The sequence below is a fragment of the Neopsephotus bourkii genome, unplaced genomic scaffold (assembly GCF_033783945.1).
Source record: "Neopsephotus bourkii isolate Nb327-2 ecotype Australia unplaced genomic scaffold, CSIRO-AGI_Nbou_v1 NB_1749, whole genome shotgun sequence".
NCBI lineage: Eukaryota > Metazoa > Chordata > Aves > Psittaciformes > Psittacidae > Neopsephotus > Neopsephotus bourkii.
Window position 1 is genome coordinate 5,323,829 of NW_026902223.1, and position 27,044 is coordinate 5,350,872.

The following is a 27,044-nucleotide window of genomic DNA, read 5'->3' on the forward strand; positions in this document are numbered from 1 at the left end:
TTGAAACACAGATTTACATTTCTTATTTGGAACTCTGCAGCATTCACTCTTTCTAGCTGAACCTCTTCAGCCTTAGGTACACACCTGCATTCTTTCATCAGCTCCTAGAACCCTATTTAAAAACCTTATCTGAACATCGTGTGTTTACATGGGCTTAAGCGCTCCTGTTTTGAACACAGGTCCATAATTAGTTTCCTCTGCATCAAAATGCAAAGGTGGACATTTCAGATGAAAATCAGTAGCTTTAGTTTTCTTTTTGCCTCTCAATATAATAATCTATTGTTTCTCAGAATAAATAAATCATCAGATAATGCATTACCTCACCCAGAAGTTATTTTCAGTGAAAATACCACTATCTACAGCTTTAATTCTCAATAGCCAATGCTTGTGTTAGGTCAGAAATTAGGGAAAAGCAGTTGTCACGTCTGTGACTGGTTCCAATGTTTTATTCTCTTTAGATGCAACTGAAATGGGAATATTTTTGCTGAATGTATATCAGTGTTACACTTATGCATAAAAATAAAGTATTTTCAGATTGGAGTGCACTTCAAATTGAGCCTCTCAATATACAAGCTTTTACGCTCCTCTTGAGCACAAGTGAATTAAACCAAAGCTTCAATATGCTGATCCTGTACATGTAGCCAATATAAAACAGGCAAGGCAAAAATAATTCTGTTCTAAAACAATGGAACAAGCATGCGAATAGCTTCCTTTGTTTCTGTATGTGTTAAATCCAAGGTCCTGTAACCAACCATGGTCTCTACCACTCTAAAATCACCTTGTACCACAGCACAATCACAGAAGAAGGGATTTGTTGTGTTTCAAGTTGTCATTGCCCAGTCTTTGGGTGAATAGTGGCTGGCAGTACATACTGATGAGCAGTGCTGGCATACATAAATGCAGTATCATCATCTATGAAAGCTGTAGGCACTCTGGTACCTACAGATGAAATGACCCAAACCAGTCCATGACATTTTGAATACCATGGTGCTACAAGTGCCATACATTTCCCAGAATGCAATCCGTGTCGTACCCAGCTTGTGACCACATAAACACAGATCTGCATAGGGTTCCCAGAAGTCATCTTGACAGTTGTTGCTATCACAAAACAAGGTCAACTATACCCTTTTCTCAAATGTTTGTCTAACTTCTTTTTACAAACTCCAGTAGAAGAGATATAACAAGCTCTGAGCATTATTTATTCAAGTCTCTTGTATCCTTAGAGATGGAGTTCTTTCCTACTATCTAAGCTGAATCTCCCACTGTTATTATCTCAGTAACAATTCTAATGGCAATTTGGATCAAAGGAATATGCTTCCTGCTGTGGTGTGAAGAACAGTAAGATGACATTAGTCACTTTGCTTTCCAGTGACTGCCAACTTTCTATGACGAGTAGGGCAGTAAATGGAAATAAGACTCCTGCGGAATCACAAGGAGTTCCATAAAGCTTCTGTCCATGATTCAAAGAAGCCATTTACCACAGCTAAGTGCAGCTTTTCTGTGCAAACAAATATTTGTTTTCCTAGAGGACAAAAATAAAGGCATATTTAAGCCAGCAGAATTTTCATCAGATTAAATTCAGAGATGGAAGAAACAATTCAGGTGAATTAATAAATTACCTAACCTTCTCAAATGAGCTTTGAGATTTATATGTGACTGAATATAGCTTTTCCGGATGCAATTAGAGGAACATCTGGAGATTCAGCTAGATCATTTGACAAGCATTTGCAATTTCAATGGATTATTTGACTGAAGAATGGACAAGTTGTGATTTTCCCTGTAAACACAGATATAACTTCTGAAGTCTTTCAGACTTCTGTGTACAAAGAATAACATCACCACAAAAAAAGAACAGTCAAATGTTGGCTAGAATGAGATATTGAAGAGCTAGATAAATGCAGTTAAACATAGCAAATGCATTTACAAATAAAATTTGTTGCCAGCAATAGTCAATTGAATTTCATTACTGAGGAGCATATTGCATAGATATCTTCTCACTTAACTACGTATTTCCCCTTGAATTGTTTATGTCCTTAAAATGTAATTAGACAAAGACTTTCAATGCAGTACTGGAATCCAGAATCAGACCGAGGGAAATTCAACACAGGTTTAGACAGGTTTGAAATAAGTAAGAGATGCATTACTTTTATTTTAGAAGCTATTTAAATCTCACTATTCAAGCAAGTGACATTTTAGTGTAAGTAAGGGCAAATCTCAATTGATCTGAAAAGACCTGCTCTCATGGGTCTAAATCAAAAAGACAAAACAAAATCACAAAGCAAACTCTCTTTCCAGACTGAAGATTAACCAAACCCCCAAAGTAGGAAAAGTAAACCATCAACATTTGCCAGGCTCTGACAAACAGAACTGTGCTCTGACATATGGATATGAAATGGGAAAGAAGGAGAGCTCTAGTTTTGGAGCAGGACCATAATTTGGAAGATCCACTCTATACCTGACCCATTGTCCTAAAAAACCCAATGACTTTCTGATACATAATTTTTAAATACAGGCTTTGTTTGGTGAAGTTTGACTGTAACAGGAATGGAAAAAGCAACAGACTTCAGAAATTCTGATTTCCCTAAATAAAACCTGTCCTGCCAGCTACCATGACTGACATTTCTATTAGTTCTCTAAGTGGCAGTAGCAGCAAGATGCAATTGGTGAACATCTGGGCTCCTTTGTAGTAATTTCTATTGTCAATCTACCTATTCAGAAATTTCTCATGTGGTTTCTGACTGATCACAGGTAACCTGCATTAGAAGACAGACACACCTGGCAATTGGAGGAAGGCCACAGCAGTTTCATATATTTGCATACAATAAACTAACCTTGAGCTTCATGACTTTACTGCCTGTGTGCTTGACTCGCCACTAGAGCTCTTCTTGGTGCTGTGCACCTGAACCAGCCTTTCTGGTTCTCAACTGTGATGCAGTCATTTAGGGAGAAAAAGGAAAACAAACAAATCAATCAGGAAGGAAGCAAAAGCATGTCGCTAAAGTTAAAGTTTTGCAAATGATATTGCTGTTTGTCAGGAGCTACAAAGAAAAAGAAATGCACAATCTCCTCTGCCTACACATGTTGTGATTCTGGCAGGATTATCTGCTGCTACATAGCCATGGCTCTTTCATTACATCCCATCCTAAGCATGTGTTACCCTTAATGTCCTAATTTTCCAAACTCTAAGCGCATACATCAACACAGTAAATCATGGGAGTATTTCTATTTAAGTACCTGCAGAGCATGTGAAGTTAAGCCTTTTTAAGATCAAGGCCTACAAAGATGAAAACAGACCCAGGGGAACACATAGCTTCATTCAGAATTTCTGCACTGGATCACATCACTCAGACAAAATATTTGCAAAATGTAGCTACTTTTATAGATATAAAAAATATATCCATAAAGTGAAGGTATTCTGGAGAACATGTAAGGAAAAAAAATCCACACCAAGCAAACGAACCAAAGCCATTTAACACTTACTGAAGGTGATCAAGATGTTTTCCCCAGCTCTGGTGGAATTTTTTGCTCTAGATGTCTCTATACAATGGACACTGTATGTGCAGCACATGAACAAGAGGCATGAGCGAGAAAAAAGGGGAAAACACATTAACATGGATTCATTGAGCTTTAAGTTTCTGCCTCATTCTCTGGCTATGTCTACTTTCCTTTGCTAGAACCCCTGTTCTAGTATTGGAGTGGTAAAAGATCATTTAAAAGTATGGCATGACTCGTTTTACACAAGGACACTTCCATGCTGGGGCAAGCCCATTACAAATAAACAGTTACCTATCTATTTATATCCATCAGGCCAAGCATCATGTGAAACAATAATTTATAGCTATTGTAATTTAGAAGAGAATAACTCATTAGCTTTTGTATTACACTTATATTACGTTTGACATCAGGTAAAAAAAGTTCTTCATACCACCTTAAAGAAAAAAAAACCCAATAAACCACATCTTTCCTAAAGGAGATGGATTGAAGTCTGAAAAGATATCTCAGCTATTTCTGTTTATTAAACATCCTAGGGCATGCTTTGCTAGAACAAGAATTTCACCCAGAAAGTCTTCATTAAATGTAAAAATGAGTTATCAACATATAGCTGTCTCAAGCAAGCTCATATTTATTTCCCTAAAGGACCAACACACGATGGTGTTATTCAGAGCTGTCTTCAGGTTCTGGAAAAGACAAATGAGGGGATTGTACACACATACAGGAGATACTTCAGCACTTACCTAATTGTTTAGGCAGTGCTCTCAGAATCTTAGAAACCACCATATTGTGGGACATATTAAATACCAACATCTTAATCAACAACCACTAAACATTTGGTAATAGAAACAAATATTGGGACTGGTCTTACTTCTCATCCCTATTCTCCAGGGGAAAATATCAGGGCACAGTAGAATTTTGAAAGTACATACTGAAATTATATGGTAAATTCTCCGAAATTCTGTTTTATTTCTAAGTCCTACTTAAAACACACACTTCATAAAAACACAAGAAAAGCACTATGGTTTATCCTGTTGGAAATCAGTTTGCCGAAAAAAAAGGCTATTCTGTCAATAATTATAATTGTATAAAGAGATATCAAAAGCAGTTATCTCCTCCTTTTTCTACAGAGAAGGATTTCAGCTTTGCTTTGAGGTGGGTTTTCCAATACCACAGTTCCTGCACAGCACATATAACCAGGACAGCTTGTAAACATACATAACATTTCATTTTGCAGTACATTGATACTTAACAATGTGCAACCATTGTGGAGCAGCTCAGCAGCCACCCAGCATAAGAAATTTAAATTAGACATTAAAGGCAACCTAATCTGCTTTATGATTTACAGAACGTTAAACATGCAGACATCTCAGGCCTGCTGGAACTTGAGCTATGTCTGAGCAGTACAGAGTTACCCAGTGCTAGCAAAACCCTTTTAGAGAATGCAGACATGAGGGAAGATAGGTCTAAAATAAGGTATTTGTGTAACATCTTTATTGGAACTTCATTGTATATGAGTACATACACATCAAGATGCACCATAACCTAGCCCTTGTGGCTGCTATGGGTTTTACTAAGATTTATACCAATTAAATTTTTCTAGCACAATGAGAAATACTTTATATCAGCTAATTGGACAGATTTGAGACATTACCAAAGCTATTCTAAAGAGCAAATGACAGCTACTGATTGCTGAATATGCATCCTGTACATAATGATGAAACCTCTCTGAGACGAAGTCTTCTGAACAGTTATACTGCAAAAACTAGTGGGTTTCTAGTGCTGGCACATGGAATGATGATGAGGAAAGGGATGAAGGATGCTTTAAAAAGGTTTTGATTACAAATGTCAAACTTACTGGCACATTAAATTATAAAAACAAGACGATTTTCCAATACTTCCCGGTACTTTCTCATTACTTGACAGATGGAATTTTTTTAAGCAGCAGAAGTTGAAATCAATAGTTTTTTAAATGAACAGTAGGTTGCAGTACCCAGCTTCCAGAGATTAGGGAGTCTGGGCAGATATGACTAATATATCATATACTACTCATTCAGATATATAAGCAATATATATGGTCTGCAAAGCTCCTAATTGCTCACTGATAGAATCTATGATCTTTTTCCTGCACATTTTTATTCTTGACAATATTTTGTCTCTCTCAGGAGATAGTCCAAGATCAGCTATATTATACCATATAAATCTCCATTAAAATTAAGGACAGAGTTTCCACACATCCCCATGTATATTGTTTTGCATTTTAACTGTACTTGCACTGTAGAGAAATAGGATTTTATCCTGTGTCTAAAGTGCTTGAGTGGATCTCAGGAGACTTGGGCTTAAGTGAACTTTGTGTCAGAGACTGTAAATAACACTGGGAAAAAAATACCGTTTCCCATGCAAACAGCAAAATACCATTTGCCTGCTGGCCCTGACCCTACAGATAGGTATAGCAAAGACAAAGTAAAGTAGGTGAGTAATTTCATCCACATCAAAGTTATAGCAGCTCAACTCTTATCATGGCAGGGAGACCAGCACAAAGTGGAGAAAGTGGGGTAGCTACTTCACAGATCGACACACTCTTTATGTCTCCAAGGCTACTCTAATATTGAGTTCATTCTGAAAACAGGCTTAAGAAACTGATTTCAAAACCAAAACAAACCCCAGGCAACCCCACAAGCTCTGTGTAGGGTCACTGAATAAGGGTCTTGGTTGCTGGTTTTTGATGTTCCCACACAAGCTGAAGGACCATGATGGACTCCTCCAGAAGCCAGATCTTATCTGGAGAAGCTCTGTCAAATACCTACAACTGCTCCCATTGCCATAGTCCTCTCCCATGACTTGACCACTTCTCTCTTAAGCACTCACAGCAGCTCAGGGCACGCCAGTGCTACAGCAGTTGCACTTTAGTCACTCTGCACACTCTAAAACACTTTCACATCAAGTTTAATTCCCTCCTGTTACACTTTCCTGTTGTATATAACTGCAGGTCATGGAAAGTTTTCAGTGGGGTTTTTTTAGCTCTTGGGACTGGCTCCTATAGAGTTAACTTTAAAGCTTAAAGAAGTAAAATCACCTCCAGGCAAACCCCTTATGAGCAGTAAGCACTGCCAGTCATTTCTAATCCCTGCTTCTCTACACTCACAGGAAATAAGCGTGAGAAATATGGGTACTATGAATCATTTATGGTGTTTCCCCTGCATGAAAAATTGCTTTCCTTACCTATATGATCAGGGTGTCCATTTCAGTTTGTCATGCCTTTCAGACAGCAGCAGTAGGTCAAAACAGAGGCACTTTTCTACCCGTACCCTCACAAGGGCAGATAGCTGGAGTAGCTTAACTTGAAACACAGCTGTTGCCCTTCTGCTAATTGCCACACTGCCCACTTCTGAGCTGTATTCTGAGGCAGCTTCCTCCGGCTCATCACTCCGAGGAAGCATCACCTCAGGAAACATAGTTCCTGATATAATGCTATAGAATAATGAAGTTTCTCAGACAGTAATGAACTGAAAATTTGTGCAGAAAGTTAAAAAAAGTCATTTTAATATAATTCTGGAAACATCATTTTTACATTCATTTAATTTCCATTCAGTTCAGTACTGCAAGTGTCTGCATCTGTTAACTGGTTTTCCTGTTACACTGTTCACAGCAATAATCACTTTAAACACTAACAGTCATCCTCCCTTTCTTCTCAGAAACCATTCTGAGGAGCTATGAGAAGCAGTGGTGGGAGCAGGGAGAGGATGGTAGTGCATGGCACACTGCTACTTCCCTCCATGGTTTCACATACAGCCCACCTTTACTTGCAACAGGTCTGCAAGCAGAGAGTGTTTGGAAGGTGAAAAATGCTTGCTGCACCACTTCATATTCCTAAGATTATTGGCTATCATTGTAATACAAAAACCAAGCACCCTTTGCCTGAAAGGATCCTGTGGGTATATGAGGGCAAGATGCCCAACTGGAGCAAGCTGCAACTCTTCACTGCAGATTTTGCTCTCATACTATCAGTATGAAAATCTACATTAAAACTTCACTAGTGTGTCCCTCTTAACCCATGTGCTGCGGAATCACGCCATCCTGGAGAATAAATAAAAACCCCATGTGATGCAATACTCTTCCCAGTTCTAGAGGTAGTGCCTGATGGTTATCCCAATCTGATGTTAATGGATAAATCTGGACATGCTATATGCACAACCCAGTACTGGAATTCTTTAATGCCACTGCTTCCTTTAGTCTTATTCCAACATTCCAATAAACTGTGGGGTTGAAAGTTTTCAGGTTCATATTGTCTTGTCACACATCTCTTTCCCAATTTTGATATATAGATGATAATACTGGATTAAGTTGTATCCATGATTTTTACTATCTGTCCTTTTTTTTTCTTATTGCTGATTTTATACTTCAGCAAATAACTCCCATTTGAGGTAGAAGCATCAGTGTATTATGTGCAGCACCACCATGCTGATGGTTTCTCATACTTTCTATTTTCCCTTGAAATAGGTAGGCTAATAGATGCTGCTCTTAGTGCAGGGATTTACTGTCTTTTGTGTGGAAACACATAGAATCAAGTTCTCATGGAACTTATATCTAAAGCTGAAGTAACTTTGGGCACTCTTCATCCACCTCAGTTGAGCTTTTCAGGTGGTGGAGACTGCTCTGCTCTGCTCTCCCTTTGGCACCTTTATCAAATTAAATGGAAAGACACAAGGACATCTGAATACAGCAACTATTCATAGCCATCAGGTCTTGTACACAGAGTCAATCTGTCTTGTATTCCCGGGCATTATTTATCCAATTTTGTGATATTTTGGGGTTCTTTGTCTGAAAATCCTGGGTTTTAACCAAAGAATCTTCCTTAGGCCAATCAAAATCAAATTAAGATCTCCAGCTGGTTTCAAATTTAGTGTCATCACAATTTTTTGTATGAGAATAAAACCCTTGCTGTTTGCTATTACAATAAATGTCAGCCTGAGAAAGACAGTGCATTAGCACTAGGATAACTGTGATAATCTGCTTATTTTAAGTATTTTCTACCATAGCAGAGATTGCCAAAGGACTAGGTTTCTGCTAGTAAGTTACTGGCAGCTTCTAAACTCAGCATCATTCATAACCAGGATGTCCCTAAAATTACTAAGCTTAAACCGTGTTTCATAGCAACTCACCACAATTGAAAGGGATGAACAATAAAAACAGGAAAAATAAAAGCCACATAGATAAAACAGTGCCTGAGAACAGAATATATATGTACTTAGAAACTAATATTTTCAAAGTCAGAGAAATTACACTGCATCTCCTAATTGCAGTGGGAATGTCAACTCCACAGTGGCCACTCTGAAGTTCAGCTGTGATTTTGCTGTTAAATCTCTCCAGTTGATGCCTCGAAATTATGCCACCTATCAGCACTTTAAAACCTTCTTCTCCGGTGCACGGTGACTCACAAATCTCTCTGCAGGCATCGGTGGACTTATTAGCCTCCTCCAGAACTTTTATTTTCTGACTCACCTAATGAAATGTGGGTTTCTTTATTCTAATATCTACAGCAATTCTGTACTTAACTCTGAGTTACCTGCGTTTTTTAGTGCTTATAAATAGCAACTTGCATTTACACTTCACACATCTGCAGATCTCAGAGCACTTTGCAAAAGGTATTTTCCCCACTTGCTTCTCAAAAGAGAAAGTACGAACAATCCCAATTACTCATTTGCTAAAATGCAACAATTTTTACCCCTTCACAATGGCATGATGTATTCTCATCAGATGATATTGTTATCCTAACAATACTAAAGGTGGTAATAAAACAGGCAATAACAACAACTATTTTACATGTTCAAGCAGCAAGAAAAAGGACTCCAACTTGCACTCTAAAGATGCTGCAAAATCAACAGGCAGGGAAGAAGCTCTAGAGCCACTTCAAAGTGAAGCAATAAAGCATGCGAAGAGATTACAAGCGCTGAAGTTAATCTAGTGCTTTACATTGTAGTCTTTTACAGCAGAATGCATTAATACCATACTCTAATAAGCATAGCAATAGATGGAAAGATGTAATAGCATCTCTGGATCCTAAATAATACATAGGAGGCTTCATAAGGGGGGGGACTGTTTTCTACTGCTGTGGATCTGATACTTTTCGCAAGTGCTAAACATGATTGCCTTTCATCACAATTAAGGGAAGTATAAACCAGACTAAAATACAGCATGTTTACATTGAGTATCCTGGCTTCAATAATATTTGGAGTCTTTCAGAAGATATGGAATGAATTTCATTTCGGCATCATTTGACTAAATCTTATCCTAGGTTTGCTTAATTATAGAGACACTGGAAGAGAGATGAGATCATAAATCCCACACAGTGCTGGGAAGCTACACTAGGTAAAATTCAGCTAATAGAAAAGAGATGTCTCCTGGGAGATTCAGCATGGATACACTGCAGAAATAGTGATAAAAAAGCACAACTGTATTAATTATGTGCAATACTTACTAGCTTGTCTTTTCCAATGTATTTACTCTGAACATTTGTAAGCACTTCATTATTCATTTCTCAAAACCCCAGCACATAGAGCCTCCCAGTTTCTCTTTTGACCAAATTCTTAGTCGCTTCAAAAGAGCAGAAAAGAACACTCTTGTCCTTACAGAGAGCCACAGCCCAGCAGAACCTAGTAATTCTTCAGCACTTCACTGGAAATCAGTGATGAACACAATGCAAACCAGATACCCCCTCCTGTTCTCCCAGCTCACTACCAGTGTTTTCTTATAAATGTCTCAGATAACAACCTTTTAATTAAATAGGTTTATGTTTCAAATAAAGATGATGATGTTCACAGGTTTTCTTTAAGCATGTGTCTATTCACACCAACGTAGCTGAGACCTTCAAGTCACTCAATAGACCAATCACAAACCCAGCAAAAAGCAGAGTAAGCACAAAGGCGATCAAATTAAGACCCACCGGATCTTAAAACTCCCCCCTGCAATTCTGACTATCTATTTAGCCTTTTGCTTTGTGTATTTTTAAGACAGAGACGAGGTCAAAAGGTACAAAATATTCTCCACAGATGGTTTAGGAAAATTGTAAATGGAACCCCAGAAGGAAGCTTTTATGTCTGGGCTACTCTGATAAATCAGACTACTGTCAGTCCCAGGTAACGTAAATCACATAGCGCAGTTTTGATGTGACAAACACATTGATCCTTGCTGATAGTTGTTTTGCATCATTTATTTGAAACACACATCAAGCCAGGCTTGTAGGAAAATTCTCTTACCCAGAGATAAACTTCTCAATTGACTTGAGCCAAGTTCTGTTGCAAAATGCAAATCCTGAAATTTTCTTCCAGATTGTTTTTTAATTAACACCTTCCTCAGAGCTAATTCGCAGTCTTTAAAAGAAGCCAGTGAGACACTTTGATCTCTCTTCTTCTACACCGTTATTCTTGGTTGACAGGGAAAGCTTCCTCTGGTCTTGCTGTGGTACATGTTACACAATAGCCTGGTTATATCTTTCCCTCATTATCCATGGTGTAACACAGCATCTCACCTTTTTGCATACAGTGTATAATTTGCTCCAAATAGCACCTCCTCTGACTACATTGAAGTCCTATTCAAGTGACACGACTGCGTTGTTCAAGTGAGTTCAGTCCTGCATCATTCTGACATATCTGTTAACAAGAACTTGGAACGTTTATTCATGTAATCATGCATTTGTTGTTATGCTCCAGTCTTTCTTCAGTGCTCACACTTAGTCCTGAGGTACTCCCACTGATCAAAAACTCAACATGGCAATCTAACTAAAAGCAACCATCTTTGCAGACCCTTTCTTAGTGGAATGAATACAGTAATTGTCTGCCTCTGGACCATGAGAAGAAGCCATGCAAAAACCTATCTTGGAACAGACTTCTGAATGCTCGGGAATTGCTTTGTAGGACTTCATGTGCAACATGGCATACAGTTAGAGGAAATGATTCTGTGTTTCCAGTATAACTCAACAGACTGTGATGAACAGTAGAAACCAAGTCCTGAGATCAGCCTGATCCTCCTGCACACCTTGAGGCAGTGACTGCTTTAAGTTGAAACTTACTGCCTTCTCACTGAACTAGCCTTAGAGCTTGCTCACATTATACAAAGGCTACAAATGGACCTTGAGCCTTTCAGAAATACACCAGGTTATCCAAAATCTAAACTTCACAATCTGTTCAAAACAGCACTTTTTATCTGGCAGTTTGATTTTTGCTTTTATTCTTTGGGGTACCATACACCTGGTATTTTGTATAACTGGAAAAATATCTTTCAGATAAACAAAACTAAGAAAAAATATTTCCAATAATTTCTCTTTGCTTAATATAGATATGATATGTTGAAAGTACAGGTAAGTAGCCTAAAATCTTGATTCTGTTCTTTGAGACACAAGATAGCAGAACAATTGACATTTTCTACTGATTATACACCAGGTACTCCACAGAGAGAAAAATAAGAGTAATGAGATGGAAAACTGAACTGAGTGTTTCACTAGTGCTGCTGTTGTCTGAATGTTGATCAATAAAGCAATAAATAAGCTGCCAAGTTAGGCATATCTTAGCTGTGGATTTTGGATATAATTCTCTAGAGCACTTTTAGGGAGAGAAAGAGGTTGATTCCTATTGAGTCTGTATCCAAATTTAAGCTTTAGAAACAAAATACAAATCTTCAGTTAACACTGAAGGAATCCCTTCCTTCCACTTCAAGAGACTAAAAACGTCTTTCTGCTACAATGTTCAGAAATCTAAATTTCTTTAAGGTCTTATATCCAAGTCAGTCAGATTTTTCTGTCAATGACTCTGGACAAGATGTGTGTAAAAAAAAGCAAAGCATCAACAATTATAAATATATAATTCAAAATGAACTGGACTTTTAAATATAGCAAATAAGATAGGTACATAGCCCTGAGATGTCTACCAAGAACGTCTTCCACCCTTGCAGGTTCTCAAGACGCAGTAGGCAAAATCATGGTTGACCTGGTAGTCCTGCTTTGAGTAGAAGGTTGGATCAGAGACCCTCAGAGCTCCCTTACAACCAACACTTCCCTGATTCTGTACATGTTTCAAAATAAAACAAAACTAATATTTATTTCTCTCATTATTATATTTTCTTACTCTCTTTCATCTGTATGGTCAAAAAAAATAAGAAAAAAGCACATCTTTTTCCAGAAGGAACATTACTGAAAGCAGTCAATTAAAGAGGAATGGATAGCCAGAAGACTGCAGTAGAAAACAATAATAAAAATTAAAAATAAAAAAGTGAATATGTTTCCAATCAAAACCAAACAAAAAACCTGAAAATGAGAAAGGCATTAAAGATACTATAATAAACATGCTAAAAATTACATAATGGAAGCAAAACTAAGGCTAGTCTGTGCTATATGAAGAGCACAGCCTCTGCAGAAATACAGCTCTGCACTGGAGCAGAAAACAAACTGTGACAATCTGAGAGCCAATTAATTAATTGGAATTAAAATTAAAGGAAGATATTTAGGAATCAGAGCAACCTGCTTCAGCTGTTTTGCCTGAGCTGATATATTAGTGACTGCTATTTGTCTGTATTGTTAAAACATGGACGCCCTTTAACCATACTGTGAGATCATCTGAACTTCTTCAATGATTTTACAACATTAATATTTATGCCTAATATTTCTTCAGAGAACAAACCTTGCCAAATGTTTTCATTTCCTTTCTGAAACATGACATCTAAATGGGTGGTTGCTCTCCAAGCTACATCCACATCTCTGTAAACAGCCAGTTTTGTAAGAGAAGTCATAGACATTACACTAGGGGGGTTTTCTCTCCTGGAAGCAGAAGAGGTGGCATATGACCTGAAGTATCAGAGTTTTCCCAAGCAAAACCTGCAGGGACCAGCCTGATTTATTTAACTTTAAAAGAATTACAGAGCCAGATCACAACTCATTCAAAAAACATGTTGTCTGAATGGGCTCATTTTCCCCAGGGGAGGGAACTTCAGGTGACAAAGCAAAAGGAGCTCACTACTTTTAAGTGAAAGCTGGCTGCCCCTCACTTTAAGAAATGCCATTGGTCACTGATAACAACTCCTGAAGGCTGCAGTTACTGGTGTGTTTTACTTCTCATTCTTGATGGTATTTATGACCTTTGCAAAAATAGCTTTCAATATGTAAGCTCTAACCCAACTTTCTGTGTTTTATATACATCTTGCATGGACTGTCTTCAAGAGACACATCAGTCACAATCTGAGCAAGGCAGGGCAGCAGTTCTCAGGCTCAATATAAGACCATCGACAGCTTTCCTGATGTTCAGTAGAAGTATTGCTCCTCCTAGCACAATATGCGGTTAAAGACCATTTTAGGCTGTTGCCAGCACACAAACATGCTACAAGTCAGCTAGTTTCTATGGAAACCACACTCAGTAAGACAGACACCATAGGTCACCGCTTCAACAAAAGATAAACAAACTGGGAATAGCTAATGTGTGAAACCTCAAATTATTTTCCCCTCTAAACGAGAGCACTGTTTGCCCCCAGTGATAACTCTGGTTAAGAAGCAGCACATGCAGAAAGAGTAGACTCAACACACCAATAGCTTTTCATACTGGGGAAACACATTTTTGGCATTTATAGAAATGCTTCATTTTGTAAGGTGATGAGCAAATGCACCATTTATTCAAAGGTTCCAAGTTTGAGTCCTTAAAAACAGTGAAATATTCCAAATTATCAGTTATCTCTAAAGCTGATATCTTCATTTGAAGACTGTCCCTATTCATCCATCACAGTTTAGTCTCTATCCGTTTTAATGCATCACAAGATGTGACAATCAGGGGCATCAAAAATAAAAGCTTAGAAGACATTTGGATGGCCAAATCTCTTTGGAGCATGTGCACATTTCAGCTTTTAAAAAGAGATAAAGTGCTGAAATCATTACATTGCTGTGTTTAGTCACACCAATTCAAAATAAAAACCAAAACACTCCCCCCCCAATATTTCTACCTCCTGATCCAAAACAACTAGAAAATTAAATCCAAACTAAAATTGATAACAACAGCAGTTTATTTGCAGTCTATCCTCACCAGCAAATACTCCTGAATATTAATATGCACCCCAGTAAAAGAGAAACATGCCAATAAATGGGCCCAAAAGGGTTACTAAAGGCAATACCTAAGATTATGCACACATCCAAATAGTCACGCTTTTCTACTATTTCTGAAGTTTTCTAAATAACATACGAGCTAGCTGGCATAGCATGAAACCTAATTATAAACAAGTTATAATTAAGAACTGTCTCTAAATTATATAACATAGTATCAATATAAGTGTGTTCATTATGTAAATGATTATTTTATTGCTCATTTAAAACACATAATGAAAATGCAGATAGTAGGTGGACAGCATGCTAAATAAGGGCACAGATGAAGGAAACATATCTTGGCAGAGACAGAAGATGTAGGTGTGAAAGAACAAGAGCAACACTTAGTTGTCTCTTCAGTAACAGGCACGAATATTGCTCATGAGCTGGTCTCATGCATCATGTCTAAGTCTGAAGATTTCAGTCATCAGACATGCACCATATTTCCTTTGATTTTTAGGAGCCTTTCTCCTTTCCCTCTCAAGAGGGCATGACAAGAATAAGGAAGGCATAGCCACATCCAAACTCCTGCTACTTTCTCTACCAGAATCTCCGCCCAAAATAAATCCAAGAACTCCTTTTATATGTGAAGTTGACCAGTGCTAAGGTTTCAGACAGATACCAGAGAAGCTTAAAACACAATTTTCAACTACTTGAGCTCCTAAGGAGGCAGCCAGAGACTAACGAACTCACACAGGCACATTCTACCCAAGTAAATTTCTGAACTCTGCAAGATGAAATAATGACAATTCATCACCCCAGACCATAGCTGATTTACCTGATTCACTCTGGGTGAACTATACTTGTAATTATTTCAAACAACCCAGCATATATCATTATTAAGCCTATTTACAGGTCCTAAGCACAGAGCTCAGCTGGAGCAGTTCACCAACCTCCTACCTGTTACCTCCACACCCCCTTTTATGCTAAGCAATTGTTTGAAAACAGCCTCACCAGGGGAAATCCCAGTTTAAGCAACAGGTGGGGAATGTACCTTCATTAATTCAGGTGTCTTAGAGCTGGTTTGGCACATCCTCCTATTGTAATCACTAACAGTTAATTAAGCTAGAACCCCAGAAACTGCACAGCTTCCTTGGTGTTCACAGTGAAAACCTAACCAAGGCACCACCACCCCCAAGGCACCACTATCAACAACAACAAAATAACTTAGACTAAGTATTTAGACTAAAATTACGTGTTTCAGCATCAATTTTCAGAAGTATTAAAGGTGAATTTCCAAGCCTTCTTTTTTTATGCTGTGCTGGGAATTGCTAATAATGCTTGCACAGTTTTATTTCCCTCATTAAAACCTTTGGACTGAATGTCCACCTCGAAATACAGGAAAACTTAGATTTCATTAGTGAATCATTTGTTTTAATAAATAAAAGCTTTAGACGGGGAAAGGTAAATGCCCAGCTTGCCAGCATTTAAGTAATGTGGAGCTATTCCCTCATTTATGTCCTGCTTTCACAAACACTTCACTATGCACTTGAATATGCAGTATGAGTAGTCCCATTACCTTAAATGGGATTGATTCCAGCATATAAAACTGGGCCAGAATGTAAGGCTGTGCTGCAGTTGGATATTAAGTAGTCTTATTTACTTTAATGAATAAGACGTACATATCCTTAGGGTTTTTTTTCCTCTTTCTATACAGGAATTAGGTTATTCTCTTCAGGCAACACATTTGCAAGACTGCAAAGCTTGATCTTATTTTCCAGGCAATTCTTTCTTCAGTAGAGTTTTTATGCTCAGACTTTGAATTTTACATAAAGCCAACTCAATTTCATCATTTTGAAATGCTAACTTGGTTTTGTTTAAATGACTGCCACTTTCTGCTCCGGGTCCGGATGGGAGCATGTTAATCCTCTTGATCTTTTCACCTCTCTAACCCAGGACCAAGGGACTTCAAAGATGCCTTCCTCAGAAACACCAGAATAAGCACTCCAGCACTACAGAGGCAGTGTAGAAATCAGAGGTATTATTTTCTGGAGCATTGTGACCCAGCATCACAAATGATGCTGTAATACATTCATCTGGGCTTTAGCCTGTTCAGTCATGCAGCAGAGAAGCCAGGATGCTGACTCTGCCTCTGCCCTGGCAAGTGGTCTTATTAGTGGTTGGGTCAATCGGATCCATCCCACATGGATGGAGCAAGCCCAGTCCTGGAAATGCTATAGCTGCTGCATGGCACCCACCAGGTCTGTGTTACATACAGAAGGTAATTAATCTTTTGTTGAAAGCTATTTAGTTTCACTGCCTCGGTGCATACAAAATATGATGTCTATTCACAAAAATTTGAGCTATCGTTCCCAAGGCAGAATAGGGAATCTATTATGAAATGAATAAAATTACTGAGTGTCCTTTATAAGCGTGAGCTGCTGTTACAGTGCTATGATTTGCTCAAAGAATACTCAATAAATACTTAAGAATATGGCTTCTGGACTCCAATTAGCCATGCACAGTAGGCTAAATCTCTGGGACCACATTTGTCCGGTGTTTAAAATTCCATTATAATTGGCCTTTTATTTACATTAATGCAACCTGTGTTTTCATCAAGCCTTCACCTCCACCGTAACACTGAAAAATGACCCATTCATTAGCAATTACTAAGTGTTGGCACATGGTTGTTTCACAGGTACTTGTGCTGCAGAAGTCAGGCCAAAAGGATTAGAGCCATTCACCAAAACAAGGGGAAAAACCTGCAGTGACCTGCATCATGCATTATACATGGCATGAGAAACCCCAGTGGCACACAGACATTGGAAGCATAAATTTCTTCTTCAGATCCTCATGGTAATAGCTGAGTTGGGTATTCCATGCACAGAGAGAAAGCAGATTCCCCCAAAGTCAGGCTGACATCAAGGTACAGTAACTGAATATCACCATGCGGTATAATCCCAGGAGGGGGAATTTGCACTGAATTTCTAACACTTTAATGCATATGTGTGAATTTAAAGGGGAGGTGATGGAAAAGCAAGAGTAACTAGAATTCCAAGGGTAGAAATAAACCCGTGTGAAGGTCTGGAGGTGACATTTCAGGCAACAAAAGAAAATTTAGCCCCCAGTTATTCGTTTAAGGTGCCAGTTTCAAGACTGTGGAGTCAGGTTATTTTATACCTCCATATAAAACAACCATCATACGAAGTACAAGCAGCATTATGTCATCTCTAACCCCCATCATCTAAAGTCATACTAACATCTTAAAGTGGGCTGCGAATAGTGAGGAAAGAACTTAATATATCACAGAACCCAAGTGAGATTTTGATCAGTGAATATAAAAAACACCTCCACAATCGTACAGCACAGAAACATTGCAAACAAAACTTGATGGGTCTAATTCTTTTTGTACACCATTTGCCATGCTGACTTTATTTAATGTGAACTGGGAAATCCTCCCAGCTCACAACAGGAGATTTCCTGATTTATCAGGTGAATTCTAAATTGATGATGTTTCAGGGAAGAACCAGAAATCAAAAAATTCAACAAATTCACAGACTGAACAGGCAAAATATTCAGCCCACTTCAGTTGAAGCTTCAAGTGATTACTTCAAGTAGCACCATCCGAAGATTTGGTCCTGTATTTATCCAGAAAGTTCAGATTTATTTTAATTTTTGTTTCTGTGGAATCAATCCTGAGGCACTTTCATTTTCTTGTCAGTTGTTCAAGATGCAACATAATTACTTGTTTGATAGTTATTTGAGAAGCAAAGTCTGAAGCCTAAATCATAGTGATGTTATCTAGCAAAATACAGCTACTTTCTCTTCCCACCCTCCTCCCTCCCTTACTTTTTACTCTGGATTCTTTTTTCCTTACATTTCACACCAAGGACTTTGGTGTGACTATCAGGTAGAAAATTATCAATTAACTAAGGTAACTCCTCCCTTCTCTGCAGCTCTTACCACTAGTGAGAAGAAAAGGAGGAAAACAAAGAAATCTTAACTAACTTATATGGATATTTCTCCATATGGTCAAGATCCAGTCAGAAGAAAATACAGTAGAATCAGTCATGTCATTCACTCTTCAGTAAAATTACACTATTTACAGAAATCATGAGGCCTCCATTGCTCTCAATTTTAAATGAAGTTGCAGAAGCATTATTAAACACAGTGATTTAAGTGGTTAAAATTAGTACTTGCCAGGCAGAATCTATTTGTATCCCACTCTTGACACCCCACCTTGGAACAAGTAGGGATGCTGGCTCTGGCAAAGACCTTAGGAGCTGCCAAGGGCATTTGCTGGGGATAATTTTGTGCCTAGGCATTCAGATCTGATTTTCCATAGGACTGGCAAAGAAAGAATGAAAAGGAGAAGTGAAGGAATTTCCCCAAAGACTTTTCCACCTTCTGGAATGATAAATTGTTCCTTTTACTTTTAGCCCTAAATGTTTACCTATGACTCTGCTTAAGGAGACCTGCAGGAAGGCAGCTCACAAAAGAAAAGAGCAGAATGTCTTCTTACCGTTATATTAAGTGACAATGCTTTTTAAAGAGTGAAGGCAGAGGGAGGAGGATAGCTCAGTGAAGGAAGGATGGGAACTCCATGTCGCGCTGCAAAAAGAGTGAGGGAACACTTTAAACTGGGAATTTCACTAGAATTGCAGGGATCCAAGCATCACATGCAAACACAGTCTAGACTGTACAATGGCGGGATTTCACATCAGTTACATGTGCTTCAGAGGAGAAACTGGGGCCTAAACTGATAGTATTCCAAAACAACATATGAACAAAAAATATCTTAACAATGGTTAAATTTCATATTTCCACAGATATACTTGAGTAAAAAGCAGGAAGAAGGAAATCCACACCGGGGATAAGGGATTCTGTGTAACCTTGGCCATGCTCAACTTTTCACATTCTCAGAACTTTAAAAAATGCCCCTTTATTTCTCTCTTTATTTCTGCCTATCCTAGCCTCAACAGTTATTAGTAAGGTTCTAAAAAATGTTCACCTATTGAGGCTAACTATATAGAACATTGCAGGTGTACTTCAATAATTCATTACATTTAATCAGTCTAGTAGTAGCATAATTAGCAAGGTAATATATGCATAAACAAAAAGGTAATCAACATTAAATATTTAGAAAAAATATTAAGACAAATTCCAATAGGTGCTAGGCTTTAACACACTAAACACATTTATATTGTGATTACTAAGAAAACCTCCGAATCCGTTAAGCAACTGGAAGATGAGAAAGCCCCTGTGCCAAACCAACTCAAGCTTCTCCAACTTGCAGTCCATTGTAGAATTAGGGCCTAAATATCTTTGTAAAAATATTGTTTCCTAAAAATAGCTCAAACTGAAGATGAGATTATAATTGGATGGACTCAAATTCTGCTACCACTTATCTGATTTTCTTCAGCATGTTCAATTTGGTTTCAGTGCACAGAGATGCTCTACGGTGCAAGCGCAAGACATCCAGAGTACATTAGCCTCAAAAGGCATCCGTGTGCAACTTCTCTCTGCCTTATTTTATGTGGGATTTCTAAATTGGAAATATACTTGTTAGTTTGAGGAGGAATCTGCACAGTGGAGCATGCATATCTGTTTCTACAGACTTAATATTACAGCAAGTTCTGGTAGCACACTGAAAAAAAACCAAACTTTAGAGCTTTTATGAAGTGAAGGCTGCCTGGTATCTACAGACCTAGTGTCACTAGTGGAGTAATATAATTAATCCTGTCTTGAAAGCCAGTTTAGTTACCTCCATACTGAGAATCTGCTTAAATATTTGTAGTGTTGGCGACTCTTATGCCAAAACCAAACACTGAAAGCACCCTCAACATATAATTTAGGAACTCAAGAACAGTTCCTTGCTCAGCTTTTTCCTGGGCCAGATAAATTATTTATTTTTTTTATTAAATAATAAATCTTCTCTTTTATAGTTTTGAATCCATAAAACGTGACAACACTCTCTTCACAAGTCACAACACTGATAGGAGACTACATTATCACGTTCACCCCATTAGCTGTAAACAAGTGAGAGAACTATTTTCTAGGACATAAGGATTCTCATGTCTTTTTATAGATACTGCAGAGGTTTTTCAGTTATGTTTTCCTCATATTCATTTTGAGCTGCTTCAATACCAGAAAGCTGTTTCCATAGATCCGTTATTTAGCTCATTCACATAATAAATGTTAACAGTCCCTTTTTACCCTGCCTGGTTATCTTGGTATTTTTGGATAAGCTACTTCTAACGCCCTGTAAATTCAAAGGAAGAAGGACTAGTTTGTATTGTTTTGAGTTTTACAAGCATTGATGGTGAACTGCATTCCAGCATTACAGTTTTGCAGGACTAGCTATGTCATGCCCAGTTTAACATCAGACAGATATGTGTTATTAAATGAGTCCCTAAATGTAACAGAATTATAGTAGGGAAATGTAGTAGTAAATTATCTCTATATGGTCATATAATGTGGAAATGGGCTTTGTCCACTTTGTAGTACCTTCAGACAGTTTATCTCTGGAATTTCAAAGAGGACTTAGTAAATGATGCTGCACACTTTGCAACCAAATGCATTTTAATTGTTTTAATTATTTTTAACTAACTAACATGGAGAGAGTAACATTGTTTACTTAGCAAAAACTAGTCAACAATTTGTGCTAAATCATTTTACATATATTTTTTCTATTGGAAACAGCAGTGGGCTACACCTAATTACCTTTTGACAGATAACAAACTGAAGAAATCGAGTAAAATCCATCTCAAACTAAACACCAGTAAACCACATTTACGGCTGAACAATCTTCTCAAGTCAAACTTTTATAATGAAATAGATACTTCTTACCAGTACTTAAAAAAAAAAAAAAAATGACTATAATCTAGAAGATGATGCAATACCACAGCTATTTCAGGGATGGTTGGCTTTAAGGCCTTTGGTGAGGAGCATGGTATTGTGTCACAGCCAGACTTATTTCTGCTCAGGGAAAGTTCAGAAATTACAGCTATGCCTTCAAACACAACCACTGACTTCAGATTAATAAAAATATACTGTTAAACCTCAGGAAAATAAAAATAGGCCATTAAATTCTATTTTCTCCTTTCTTCCCAGGTTGGATCTAACATACATTGAGAAATGTAATATATCCTCTACATAACACCTCTGATTTCTTCTTAAGAAAGTGCAGAGTAAAGACAACTCGGCAACCTCAAACATTCACCTAGCTGATAACCCGTCTAGGGGATAATCGACAACAGCTTAAAACAGTTACATTAACACACAGCCTTAAATGTTGCCTGAACTTCAAAATTTTCTTTAAAGAAAAATCTTAATTTCTACAGAGAAAAACTAGTGAAGGTCCTTATTTTTTTAAAAAGACAAACACTTGGGAAGCAGTGACATTTTAGTGAGATATGTTCCATCAAATGATGCTTTTGTGTTGCTTAAGTATTTGGCAAAACAACAGGCTTTATCTTCTCTAGCCTTACTACCTCAGAAGAACTTGCTATCAGAAAGTACATTACTAAATGTTATTTATGGTTCTCCTTTTTCCTAGACTGCAATACCAGCAGCCTCCTTTCTTTCAAAAAGAAAGAAACAAAACCCTGCCCAAAGAATATATAACTAATACTCTGGATAAGCAGTGACAGAATTACTTAACTCATCCCATAAGTTCGAAAGAAGAAAAAGACTTATAAAAGCATTTATAGTGCTTCCTCAATTGGAAATTGCTTCTTTAGTAAATGTAGTAAAACAAAAAGTACCTTTCTTCTATAAGTCTGTATCAGGCAAAAATCAGTTTATGACACAAAACATTTTGAGGAGGAAAGGCCATCACAAAACACTAAATCACAATTTTCCCCTCTAAATTAAACAGTTACTATATTTATCGCACATGTTTATCACCTGTAATAAGTGTTGAGGACTGAAAAACCAAGTCAGTTAATACTGCAGATAGTCTTTGGAAAAGAAATGCAGTCACATAAAAATACTAATGTGCATTTCCGTAGATACGTTTAGGCCAACACAGGTCTTTACATTTATACGTAACCAAAGCCAGGCCACCATAATATGTAGCAGAAGAGCAGGAAGAATATGCCCTTCAGTTTATCTTTTACCTACTGCTCACAGAAAACTAACAGCCTTACTGTTTGCCAGAATGTTAACAAATGCAGTGTATCACTGTCTTGCTAATGGCTAGTGAATTTTTTTAGGTGGTTGGGCATGAACTGTGGTAACATAGTTTTATTGTAAATCCAGAATATTAATCCTGGCTCCAACATGGACCTGGCACATGGATAAAGTTAAGACATTTTATTCTCCACCCATTTTTATTTGTATAATTCTAATGCTTAATCTTGGTCAGTTCTTCCTTGCCTCCTGCTGTATACCATCCTGCCTGTTTTCCCATTCCCCCTGGAAGAAGTAGAATGAATTGCATTTCATCCAAAAAGAAACATCTTTGAGCATATGTCAGCTACTTCTTTTTCAAAGCTGATCTACTCTTCATTTTTCTCTATTCTTTATCTCATCTCCACTACAACAGATTGTCAGTTAATCAGGATGACTTTTGTTTGAATTTAGCAATTCCCTAAATGGGGTATAGTTACTAGCTGAGATTAGATCTACGCAAATACCAAGGTATTTGAACTGTTCTGTCATTTACACCTTCAGTCCCTCATGTCTTGCTAGGATATTCCAACTTTAGTTTGAAAGTACAAGTCATACTAAATCCCACTCCTACAGTTTATACATACATCCTTCCAATCTCACTAAGTACACCATCATTTTAGGCTTTAATTCCTTATTAGTGGTCCAGAATCTTCTAGTTTAGTTCAAAGCAATCCATGCTATTGTTTCCTCTGTTCACTTAGTTTTCTTTGTATTCATTTTTTATTATTCTATTATTATTTTCAGATCTTACTTATTGCCTATACAGTCTTTATTGCATCACCAATAACACCCACATGACATCTACTTCTGTTCGAAAGATTATCAAATATAACCCTTATTTGTTCAATTTTTTCCAATTTTTTTTCAATTTTTTCAGCTTTTTCAATTCCCTCTCCTTTAACACAGGTCTCTATTCTGACCTTGTTGCAAAACATGATTTTTGGCCTTTGAACTAAAATTAAGTGAGCGGCTAACAAAATATTGCAGGATTAAATCCCCAATGGAAGTACCGACTCTCCTGTTGTTAAATTACTCTTCAGTGGAGCCCCATCAGCAGATCAGGCCAGCAAGACATTTGAAGAGATGCTGCTATTTCCTACTTTAACAAGACATTACCAAGTCCTCCAAGATACACAACTCATGTTTAGCCTAGAGAATTTGTGCATAGAGCCTAGACAATGTACTTCAGGCCACCCAGATGTACAAGGACTGTGAGGATTACAGGCATTTTTTTTTCCAGGTAACTTAGTGATCATGGTTCTGCTTCTAGCCTAATTATGTTCATATAAACTACAATCAGGTTTTCCTGTTTACCAATTAGCCTGGAGGATTTGCTGAGTACATTTTGATGCTCAGCCACCAGGTACTTGCAGAAAAGGCAAATTAGAACAATGAATTTATTTGTAATACAAAGGAATCTAAATAAAGAATGAATACTTCGCTATTTATTCATGCAGTAACATCAACTAGACAAAGTAATTCTTGTAAAAATCAATACAGTCTCATTTCCTGGCAGTGACATGGATAAAAAGGAACCAAACAAACCCAAACTACAAAGTATGTTTATAAAGAATCTCTTTTTTTTATCTTTTAAATTCAGAAAACTCATTTCAATTGTTTTATTTGATACTTCTTGCTGCAACTTTTATTAGTGCTATGAATAGATACTGAAGTATCTTTTTTAACTGGTTCTGTTGTTTGTTATCTATATGTAAAGAACATGAGTATAATGAAAAATCAACATCTTTGATTTTAACTAGTAAAGACATAACAATAATTCACACACAAATGTTAAGGAAAAGAGAATACTTTATATGTGGTTCTACTTCTTAAAATTACAGCACAGAATTATCATGGGCAGTCAACACTGTCCATGTTCTTTTTCCTTAGTTAATGGGAAAGAAGATACAAAGATATCTGATACTGTACCTGGTTTATGAATGATTTGGTTTATTGCATCACATTTAAGGAATAATCATGATTTTGTAGTATACAGCAATCGACAGCTGGTGAGTTTGATTAAATATTGAAGATGAAGCATTTAATCAATCCTGATAGCCATCTATGGGAGGCACATTGAAGCTCAGGCATTTAATCAATCCTAATAGCCATTTATGGCAAGTACTACATGCCACAAAGCAATCAAGATTATGGCTATTATACAAAAACTATACCACAAAAACGAGAAAAGGAAATAATATCTCCCGCTATCTCAGAAGATGGGCCTTGTTAATGTTCTTTGGATTCTCCAAAGACATGTAGTACTGTAGCACTGAGAATGAAAGTCTGTCCTTGACATCAGTAAAGTTGATGTAGGTAATGACGATGGGAATCATCTCCACAACAGCCAATTTAGTCATTTTGTAAGTAAAACAATACAGAGAGGTAGGAGCTACCAGCAGAAAGATGAGAGAGGATGGAAAATTATCTCCTTTCAAAGAACTAACAAGATCCTTAGAGATCCTGTAGCCAGCAGAGCCGTCCATCCAGGTGCTCCTGCATCGCTGTCTGACCACTCAGTCAGCAACTGCATCACCAAAGGGTCTGACTCTTCACTGACTTCCAGCCTGGCAGAGATTTACATCTGACAGTACGTGACTGGAAAGAAAGTTTAAAGTTCTGTGTGTGTGCTGCAAAGCTTTTTTATGCTTGTGTCACACACACATACCAAAAACCCAACATCCCCAATGGAACTTACTCCTCTTTCTCATGCAATTCACTCCTTCACAGAACAAATACTGACAAAGTTTTGGAATTCTAATCCTAGTGAGAGCATAGATGAGCTTTTAGCAAGTGTTTCATTACAAGTAAAAGCTTTCCAGCTGTTTCTGCAGAGCAAACGACGCAGTCAGTAAGTTTCACATCAGTTTTGGTGCATAAAGCAAAATCAAAAAGCCACTGAAATTAAATCAACTTTTAATCAAACCTCAATATTGTGGGCAGAAGCTCTGACTTCCAGAATATTGAGCTCTTCTATTTTCTTTACAGTCTGTATTTGGAAAGAAATCCTCCATATGATGAAGACACCATTGGTACTTATGCATATATAGCATTTGAGTCAAGGGTGGACAGATTTTCAGGGCAGAATTATTATTGCTAAAGCACTAAGAATACTGATTCTATGCTCTGGGGACACATGGTCCTATTTAGGAAGGAGATACCCAAATATTTTCTCCAAGAAAGAGGCTGGGTCATACCCTAATTAAATCAGATTTAGGAGATTGTCCTTACATAATTATTCATTACAAGGATTTCTGCCCTTGCTAAAGGATTAGTCCTGCTTGTTGTTAGGTTAACTACCTGCTTACCTGCCTTGCTTGTTAAATTAGAAGCCCATGAACATGTCATGCCTCCATGTAAGTGCACTTGCACTAATGAGAAATGCATTTAATCAATGCCTAGTACATCTTCCCTTCCCCTGCCCCAGCATCCTTTCCCAGACAACCTCACTGCTGATGACAGCTTTCATGGAAAAATGTTCAGATAAAATGCAAAGCAGGGACAGCAACTGATTCACAGCTTTCTAACAGCATGATTACCACAATGACACTGTTTAACCACTATTACCCTACCTGTAAAGCACACACAATAAGTCACTTCTCCACTACGAATGTTCTTCACATGTATAATTTCAGCACCGTATGTGAAACAGGAATGTAATAAAATTAAGTCACGTGTGAGTGAGTTTTATAAAGTACAGTTCCAAGAGCTGCTAATTTAAAGCCATTCACAGTATATTTAAATTTTAAAGGCAGTGTTATCAGCAGTGTCCCTGTAACACATTTATATTGCTTTTCTATTACTTTTGAAATTTCCATTCTCTTACACAAAGCAGGGTGGACTCCATTAATACACCAGAAGACACTGCCAAATGCTTCACCCTCTCAGAGTGGGGTAGCTACCATAGTCATCTCCTCCTTCCCACAGTTCCCTGTTAGGCTAGTTCAGTAACCCCAATATACAATGCTAGTAATTGGGTCCTTAAATTTAATGTTAGAGAATATGCATACTCTTCCCTTCATTAATCTTCCCTCTCCCTGGAAAGCAGAAATCATAGAATCATTAAGAAATTATAAGAACTAGAAGATAAGCAGTTATATACAGCTGGGTTTGGGATGAGTGTGTTTGGGGGTTCTGGTTGTTTTGTTTTGGGGGGGGTTCAGTTCATTTTGATTTGTGTTTTTTCTTTTACTGATGGGTAAACCTGAAGTTTAACTATTATACATGTATATATATGTACATATAAGAATATAAATGTATATATAAAATATAAATATATATATATAATATAAATATCGAGAAATAGATAGATATATGTATGAAT

The 27,044-nt window shown here is 37.4% G+C and overlaps 1 long non-coding RNA gene across 2 annotated transcripts in view; it reads right to left on the reverse strand.

The window, feature by feature from the left end:
• LOC133225223 (uncharacterized) overlaps window positions 1-27,044 on the reverse strand; it is a 182,179-nt gene that overhangs the window by 17,578 nt on the left and 137,557 nt on the right. Inside the window, exon 1 of one of the 2 annotated variants that reach the window (XR_009729068.1) lies at window positions 2,832-2,905. The exons of the other annotated variant lie outside the window; for it this stretch is intronic. This is a non-coding gene — a long non-coding RNA (uncharacterized LOC133225223). Of the gene's footprint in view, window positions 1-2,831; window positions 2,906-27,044 lie in introns of those variants that run through there. 2 annotated transcript variants of the gene reach the window in all.